This window comes from Lissotriton helveticus, chromosome 1_1 (assembly GCF_964261635.1).
Source record: "Lissotriton helveticus chromosome 1_1, aLisHel1.1, whole genome shotgun sequence".
In the NCBI taxonomy this organism is placed as follows: domain Eukaryota; kingdom Metazoa; phylum Chordata; class Amphibia; order Caudata; family Salamandridae; genus Lissotriton; species Lissotriton helveticus.
Window position 1 is genome coordinate 1,514,902,980 of NC_136057.1, and position 9,358 is coordinate 1,514,912,337.

The following is a 9,358-nucleotide window of genomic DNA, read 5'->3' on the forward strand; positions in this document are numbered from 1 at the left end:
AACAAACAAAAGCACAGACAAGGTGTATAGAACAAAGAATTTATCAAAAAATAATTCATTTAGTATATACAGAGGAAACAATAGGTCTGCAGGTCTATAAACAATATATAAATATGCAACTCAACAGAACCTAAAAACACCTATCCAAAAAGCACAATGAATAATACAGAAGGATGAGGTGGAGGTCGACGTTTCGGTCTCTTAGAGGGCACTTAGTGAGACCATCTTCAGGACTGGAGTCAATTAAAAACTGTATATTGACAAAGTGTAATCTTATTTGAATTCCAGAGCTATTCAAGATAGGTCGTTAATCCAATTGATAGGAATCTCTTAATCATTAGTTGACGACATCATACACGTTTTGCCTGCGAAACTCTACTGAAAGTCCTGAAGTCCTGTGCTTTTGTTTGTTATGTTTTTTGTGATGATTTGTGAACTTTATTCATTTACTGAGTGGGATTGAATTCACATAGGGATTATTAATTCATCCCTCTAATTTGAATTTGAAATTAACTCTAGAGTCTAATGTAACATACATTATTTTCATTATATATCACTGGAGGTTTGAAGAATTAAATATAGTTAAAGGCATTGAAGGTTACATCAATAAACTGCAGTTCCAAATGTATGTCTCAGTGCACAATGGCTGTATTCAGTTCAGTATTTCTACACAGATTGAGATTTACTCAAATGATTTGTAGCAGCATTGCTAAATGGAATTGTTAAAGCACAACACTTTCCGCAATTGCCTCCTTTCCATATGAACCATGTAATCAATAATTTTACTCACGCGGCCCAAATAGCAAAGTCTCACCTTAACACATTGAACACCTCCTCCTGTTGATTGCTTCCTAAATTTCATTGAGATATTCAACATTGTGGGCCTTCACAACCATCTCTAGGAGAAGTCTTGGAAATCTATGGCAATTGTAGATTTCCATGGGTACTCATACTGCCCAATATTTTCAAACACGATTTTCCATTAGGTGGAGAATCTGTCCAAACTGGTTAAAATCTCCATTTGGACATTTAAAGCTTTATTACTTCACCACTAGATGTATTTTTCCATGTTGAGAAACCACTTACTCCGTATGTCTAATAAAGATCAACGAGGCTTCACATCAACCTTCCCTTGGTTCTCAGGAAGGGTCTGCCACTGTCCTCAACCACTCCCAATTCCATTGTGGGCTAGGTAGGAGTAGTTTAAGAAGCAAACTGGAGAAATCTAGGATCTTGAACAAATAAACTGATTCCTGAAAAAACCTCTGCGGTCCAGGAAAATAAACAGTCATCCGAGGCAGCAGGACAAAATGCATGGTTCAGACGAGATTCAGAGGACTAGGCAACCGCCAAAGCAAGCAATTAGCAGAATAAGTGAGGTAGGGATGCAATGTGCAGTTAATCTTCTCCTGTATTTATAGACAGGGACCTGAAGGTGAAAGGAAAGAAACCAGAAAATGGTTTCCTCCATAAAGGAATAGTTAAGCTTGAACTGCAAAAGAAAGCAAACAAACAGTTTTTTAAGAGTTCAAGTATGAATTCCTAAACCGAAATAGGAAGCATCAGGAGTGGAAAAAGCGCTTCTGTTGGTTGAGTACTAATGGGGAATACCTGCAACACAGGACAGCGCATTGAGCTATGCTGCTTTCTTAGCATTTATTAGAAATTGAGGTCTCTAGTTCGCAGGGTTAGGTACCTTTGTTCAAATAGGGTTTTCTTGCTTCAAGTCAGGTTAAGGGGGATACACACTTTGGATAACCCCTGCTCACCCCATGGGGAGCTTGGAACGATCAAACAGACATCCCAAAGGCAATGTGTAAAGTATTTGTACTCAAAACACGCAGTAATACAGCAATAACACCACAAATGAACACCACACCAGTTAAGAAAAAATAAAGTATCTTTATAAACTCAACAAGACCAAAACAACATAAATCCAACATAGATGTAATAAGAATATGACTTTAAAAAGGTTTCAAGCAACTAGGCCCATGGAAAACTTGATGTGTGATTTCTTTCCAAATACCTATCGTTGCGACAAAATTCACAAGGCTAAACAGCCACCGAGATAGGAAGCATTGAAAAACAAAGAGATGGGTCAGTTCCTGAAACCCTGGGGAGGGGATGCAACAGTTCTGCTGCACACAGAAGTGATGCATTGAATCCGGTGTGCAGTGGGAAGTGATGCATCGATTCCAAGACGGTTCTGGTCCGCGGGTGATGCGTCAGGAAAACTTACAGCAGATGTACGATGCATGGAAATCCGATGGTTGGTTTCTTCAGCCACGATCCCTCGATGCGTGTGTTCTTGCAGCGACGACAGGCGCTACGTCAGTTTCAGCAGCAGTGCAGCGATATGTGGAGATTCTTCTTGAACAGCGGTGCTGCGTCAGAAAAACAGCCGCATGAAGAGCGATGCATCGGTTTTTCTGTAGTTGCCTTGCTTTTCCAGCTCCCAGTAGCAGAAACAACCTCCAGAGGCCCAACACAGTCACAGGCACGTCTTAGCAGGTCAGAACTCTCAGCAAGGAAGTTCAGGGGAGCTGGGGTTCTAGTCTTTTTGTCCCCGAGACTTCAGAACAGGAGGCAAGCTCTTCTCAAGCCCTTGGAGATCTTCTTAAAGCAGAGAGACACAGCAAAGGCCTTCTCCTTTCCTTGGTAGAAACTGCTACTGCAGGCCAACCCCAGACAGCACACGGCAAAGGGGCAGTACTTCTCCTCAGTTTCTCCAGCTCTTTTCTATGGCAAAGGTTCCTCTTGATCCTGGGGGTATTCTAAAGTTCAGGGTTTTCAGGTCTAATACTTATACCCTAAAATATTGTTGTTCTCTTTGGGCAAGGGTCTCTGAGCCCAGTCCAAACCAGTTCTATCCTCACTGGTGCAGGATGACCGTAGGGGTAGGAGACAGCATTGTGCAAGGGAGACAGACTCTATTCAGGTGCAAGGAAATCTCCTCCCACTACTTCAAATTCAGACAGGGTCTATTCAGCCCAGCTCTGAGTCATCCAGGAAGGGCCAGGCATACCTCAGCCTCCCCAGTGACTGTCTACAGTGAATACTCATCCTCAGCCCCTGTCACTCCAAAACTAGACACTCAATACACAAACAGGCACACAGAATGTTTAACCAAGAAAATGCCTACTTTCTAAAAGTAAAACCAACAGTTGATGGACAGAATGCAGAACAATGTCATACATTCACCCCAGTACAGAGATCTGGGCCTAAATCCATTTTTTTTGCACACCACACCACCCCAGTTCAGACATGCAAAGCATGGAGAGCATGGGACTCACGTCTGAGCATACCCTTCCCACATAGGGTGAATAGCAAAACAAACAAGATGATGGACGGAATGTTGCACAATGGCAAAACATGCATATGGCCATGTCTGAACTGGGGTGGCTTGGTGAGCAAAATAACGATGGATTAAACCCAGATATGTGACTGGGGGTGAATGTTTTACCATTGTGCAACATTCCGTCCATCATCTTGTTTGTTTTGCTATTCACCCTATGTGGGAAGGGTATGCCCAGACGTGGGTCCCTTGCTCACTACGCCACTGGAGTCAAGCTATCCTGGCTGAAGACGGCTGATAGCCAGAAACCGGTCCTAGGATGCTTGATTCCGGTCCAGGAAAGACATGGCTTGGCAGGTCAGGCTGGACTGTTCCCATGAGGCACAGGGCCAAGACTGATTTGCATATGGCCATGTTTATGAAGGGCAGAACCAGGCTTCTGAGGTTGAAAGGGGGCAAAATCGGACCATACAGATTGCTGTTCGTACTTTGCCCCAATATTCAGGATGTTTGGAAGTTCTTGAATGACCTCTTGCATCCTCAAATCCAGATAAGCCTTGAATTAATCATTTTTGGGTTGTCACCAGCAGTTGGAGATCATTTGAATTATGGCACCAAATTGACGTTCTATTTAATTTTGTTCGAAAGAAGTAATCTTAAATATTAGATACAGTTTTTGCCCCCCTCAAAAGCAGAATGGGTTGACTCTGTATTGTATGTTCATAGGAGGGATTTGAGTCCTACCTGTTAAAAAAAACGTGGCCAAGTGATGGGATCCCTTGACTACTAGGTTGAAAAGGAATGATGAAGGATAATTCTTGAGTTTAACTGGGAAGGGATTGAGTTGGTTCATTGCCATTGGGATATGACATCGTGGTCTAGGCTCACCTTGCCTCAATGTTGTTTCCTCGAAGGTTTCCTCAAAGGGCTGGCTACTGAGGCAGAGGGGAAGCTTGGAGGGTTCACCTGGAAACCAGTATGGCAAATGACAAAAAAAATAAACATAAAGAATGCTGCAAGGAAGCTATGCAGGTGCTCTCCACAGAAGGGCAGCAAGGTGCCCTTCGTCATACTGAGAACAGATTTGGAGTGTTTCTGGAGTGAAGATCCTCATTCACAATGTTTGTGAATATCAACCACCCACAAACTTATTAAAGGATGTTTTGTGCATTTTGAATGGCACTCTCTCAGGCCCCGCTTTCCTGCTCCTAACCTAAGTGTATGCTGAAAACAATCTGCTGTGTTAATTATAGCATTGATTCTAAAATTCTTGTAGAAGTTTGCATTGCAAATATTTTTGTGCGCCTAAATCCTACATAATTGTGCACTACCTTTAGTGAATTATCGCTATGGTTACAGCAGATTCCCACTCTATTGCAACTCCAAACTTAAGTGTGGACTACAGGAAAGTAAAACATTTCTAGCATTCGTAATTCTTATATGTACAGATGGAACTACTGTATAATCTTGTAAGCACGTTGAGTTTTTCACAGTCCTAACATTGTTTGCCTCTCCATATTGCTTTGAAGCTGATACTGTCTCGCTATAGAGAGTGCTACCATCTTTATGTGACGTTCAGCAATGCTTGTTTCTTCCCAGAGCTATTTGTTTGTTGTCAAATGTCCTTGAAATGTCTATTGGTCTCCAAAACTCAGTTGGGATGGAGAAAGGTCCCCTGTTTGACTCTGGAGAGCGTGCACCCCTGCCTCACACTCGCCATAGCAAGCTGTGGCTTTTTAACTGTTTCCTTCACTCACACAACAATCATACAATGTACGCTGGAGGTGCCTTTGGCTTTGTGGTCAGAGGGGTGCACCATTCTTTGAATGGAAATGACTACTGTCCGCTCACAGGGCTGTAAAGGACCAACAGTGGTGGCAGCAATATGATTGCAGTAGCAGAACAGGCCTTGTTTCCTGGTGTCTGCTAGTCAGTGACCTACCAGTTTCTTCTTTGATTAGGTCTCGCCTGTCGATGCGCATGCGCATCGAGCAAGGCGAGAGTATTGGGACTTATCCGCTCTTTATCCACACTGCAAGGAATCGTGGCGATTCCTTGCAGTGCCCGTGACTTTTAAGCTCAATGCGCATGCGCATTGAGCTTAAAAGCGCGTGCACGTCCGTCTTTGTTTACCCGCTCCGCCCCCTCCCCTTCCCGCCGTCTCGCATTTCCCCTGTCGCACTTCTCCTCCCCCCTCCCCTCTCTTCCCTCCGTCTTGTTTATTGTACCCGCTCCGCCCCCTCCCCTTCCCGCCGTCTCGCATTTCCCCTGTCGCACTTCTCCTCCCCCCTCCCCTCTCTTCCCTCCGTCTTGTTTATTGTACCCGCTCCGCCCCCTCCCCTTCCCGCCGTGTCGCATTTCTCCTCCCCCCTCCCCTCTCTTCCCTCCGTCTTGTATTTTAGAGCTGCTGCTTGCACTTTTAAGACCTTTAAAATGCTTCCAGGTCACAGCTAAATTGCATCATGCCTCAGCTTGCATTGTAACTTTCCAGTTGCGCTATCTGTCCCCGTTTTCTTTGCTCCTTCCCGTTATCCGTGTTCACTTTGCTACGGCCCTCTCCCCTTGGTAGTTTGTGTTGCCTTTCCAGACCCCCACCGCCCGTTGTCCCCGTTCAATTTCTTCCCGCACCCTCCTGTTTGTGTTTTTACCCCAGTACCCCTCTACCCCTCGCATTTTCCATGTTGTCTTTACTCCCGCCCATCTGGTTACCTCACAGCGCTCGAAGTTACCTCGTAGCGCGATTTTTGTGTAATACGAGTGCGTCTGATAAAAGTAGCCCCTCTGCAATATCACGTTTATGTTGTTTTTTGGACGGAACAAAATATTGTGTAGGTATTGATCCAGCGGGCTATAGAAAATATATCATAAACTACGCTACCCAACTTCATAACCTATAAACAAAATTCTAAACTAAATATGGACCCATTTATGAACCTGATATATTTTGGGCCTACTGAATCAGGTGGTCAGAATAAATCTATATACACATTATCTACAAACTATATACATATTTATACATTTGCAGAAAGAATATTGTCATTAGAATAAAACCCAACCATTTAAATGACCACCATAGGCGACGTGATCTAGCTAATAGTAACCTACACTTCTGAATAACCAAGACCAGCTTATTTGTCAAAAGTAAGATTTTATTTACTAAATTATGGTATATAAGTTGAAAGTTTTATAAATGAAATTTATTAGCATTAAAGCAAGCATGATTGTAATGAAATATGAGAAAAATACAATTTAAGCAAGTGAATCAAATTTAAAGAAAATATATAAAGTTTAGCATTTCTAAAACTTAATTCCCTAACTATGCTAAATAGATAGAAATTAAAGTAAAGTTCTTTGAGGATTCTTACGTGCTCCACGCAAAGTCCAGCAGCACATCACCCTCATCGGAAAGTCAGAAAGCAGCAGCCAGCCCAACCCTAAGGGCATGACTTTTTATACCTTTCTACGCTAACTAAACTAGCAAAGGAAAGTTTTCAGAAATCCTCGACGTCCCATTGGCTGAGAGTGACAAGTGACATGTCACCCGTTTCTCAAAAAGTTCCATGAAATCATGTCTCATAAAGACTATTGTCTCTTCCACGTGAAGCCAGAAGCTTCCTGCGTTTGCAACTATGTATTAAGTCATCCTCGCAGCTTCCATAGACTTTCATTACACTTCCGCGGATGCCAAGTTAAGGACTGACAAAATGTTCACTTTCGACCTTGGCCATGTCCGACAGAATGATGTCAGCTCATCAGTTTTTGCTTTGTGAATGCAGCTTCAATAAACGTTTTAATTCAGAATGGGCGTCTCGTGACTTTCTGCAGAATTATATGTCAGCTCTTTTTCTGCGGTTCAAATGACTAGGCCCAAAAGCAGGCAACTTATGTCTTCTAGTATAAAACAAACACAAGAAAAGTATTAATGTAAGAAATAAAGTAGATTCTGTATCCACCCCATGGTTTTCTAATTAATTAACCCACCCGATTAATCAAAATGTTACCTAGCCATTGCAAACAAATAAAGCAGCGTTTATATTTACCAGTCTCCGTTTTTCCATGAGACCCATATGCACCTAGAATAGTAGAAATGACATCATACAGACAAAGAAAAGCAAAACAAGCACATGCTTCTTTTAAGTTTGCAGCAATTAGTAATGACAAAAACGAAAACAATAAATTATTTTATTATTTTGTACGAACAAAAAGATGCAACATTTATGCACGTTTATGAGCACACATGTTAGTCCCCCCACGTGTAAAGTTTAATCTAAGTTGTATTAGCACGACATATCACAAATCATTAATAATTTTATTCATGTTATGGAAATGTGACTTTGCGAGTTTAAACAAAATTTTGTTTTCTATCTCGCTCCATCAACTCCCTCATCTGGTGATTAACAAATCACCACACCAGCACTCAAAATTTTGGTAAATTAAATTTTTAAGAAATCGATTCAAATTCATTTGTATCAGTAAACCTAAAAGTCTGTTTCTGCATAATCTTTGCAATTAACATGACGCTCTCTATGTAACTCCTGCAATTCGATCTCCCTTTCTTCTTCTTTTCTGAGTTTATAGATTCTTTTCTTTTCTCTCAACTGTTTCTTTCTTTTATGTAACAAACAACCTAATTTAGTCAAAATAAAAATGAATACTATTATAATCAAAGGTGCCAGAATCTTGCCAAGAATTGAACTTCCAATATTATGAAACCAGTTTTTAATTGCTTGAAACCTTTTTGAAAGTTTCCCAGTAAAATCTTCTTCTTCTAAAGGAATTATCTCTGAATGCATTTGTGTAATATTCTTAATATACATTTCAATATTCTTACTTTCATCAGGTATATATGTACAGCAATGTTGGACATGTAAAATGCCACAGACTCCTCCCTCTTTTGCTAGGAGTATGTCTAAAGCAAGACGATCTTGAATTACCATGGATCTAATTGCAATAACTTCAACATTCACTAATTGAAATCCATCAGCAGTGTCAGTTGATAATCTATCAACTATAGTGGACAATTTTCTGATTCTCCCCGCATTTAGGGTTATACCAACAAAAGGTATTACAGCTTGAAAAATATCTCCCAGAACTTCGGTAAAAGTTTCTCTTTTAGCTCTATTTATATAATTATGAATTTTAAACAATCCTTCTGAATCTCTGTCAACATGAAACACTTTAGGAAAAACAATTCCCACATAACAAGTTCCATACCAATGGTCTGGAAGGTTGTAGTAGGCTTTGTCACCACAAACAAAATAAATCCCAGAAAAGATAGGATCTTTCCCACCTTTAAATCCCCAACCTCCCATAATCTGATAAGTATCTTCACAGTTACTTGCACCTACAAAATAATTATCAAAAAGTGTATTATCTCTTCTAATGCAAAGCTTTCCACTAACTGGTTTGTCTATGTGAATTGCAATATTTTCAAGCATTTTGCCATTTAATTTCTCATCCTCTTTTTGCCAGAAGGCTGACTTAGTCTGCTTGACCAATTCATTTCTCTTATAAATTGCTCTTCTCTCCTCAACCATATTCAAAAATTTCTTTCCTTCAGCACTTAATTTACATGTTAGATTATTCTTGTAAGCATACTCATAAGTGAGTTCGTTAGTAACAAGGAAATATTCTCTCATTTGTTTTGCTTTCTTATGCTTATTTAAAGCATTATCAATCTTAACATTAGCAAAAATTTCATCATAATTTGAATAGTAATATTCTAAACGACCAGTTTGATAAAATAAACTAGTTAATACACTACATGTTACAGCATAAGTGAGAGGAAGCATATTATATGTTACTCCCTCAGAAACAGAAGCAGGTAACTTAACACAGACATAGCAGTCTTTTGCATCCATTACCTTTACATATTCACTCAATAGCTTTGTGAATGTATTACTTGAAAAATCACCTATTGATTTATCTTGATGAAAGTTAGGCTGATGATCAATAACTTTTGCAGTTGTACTATGTTTAGTTTGGCTAACCAGAGCTTTGCTTGTTATGTTAACTTTGTGTAATTCTCTATTCATTTCTAAAGGGATAATCACAGCTAGTACC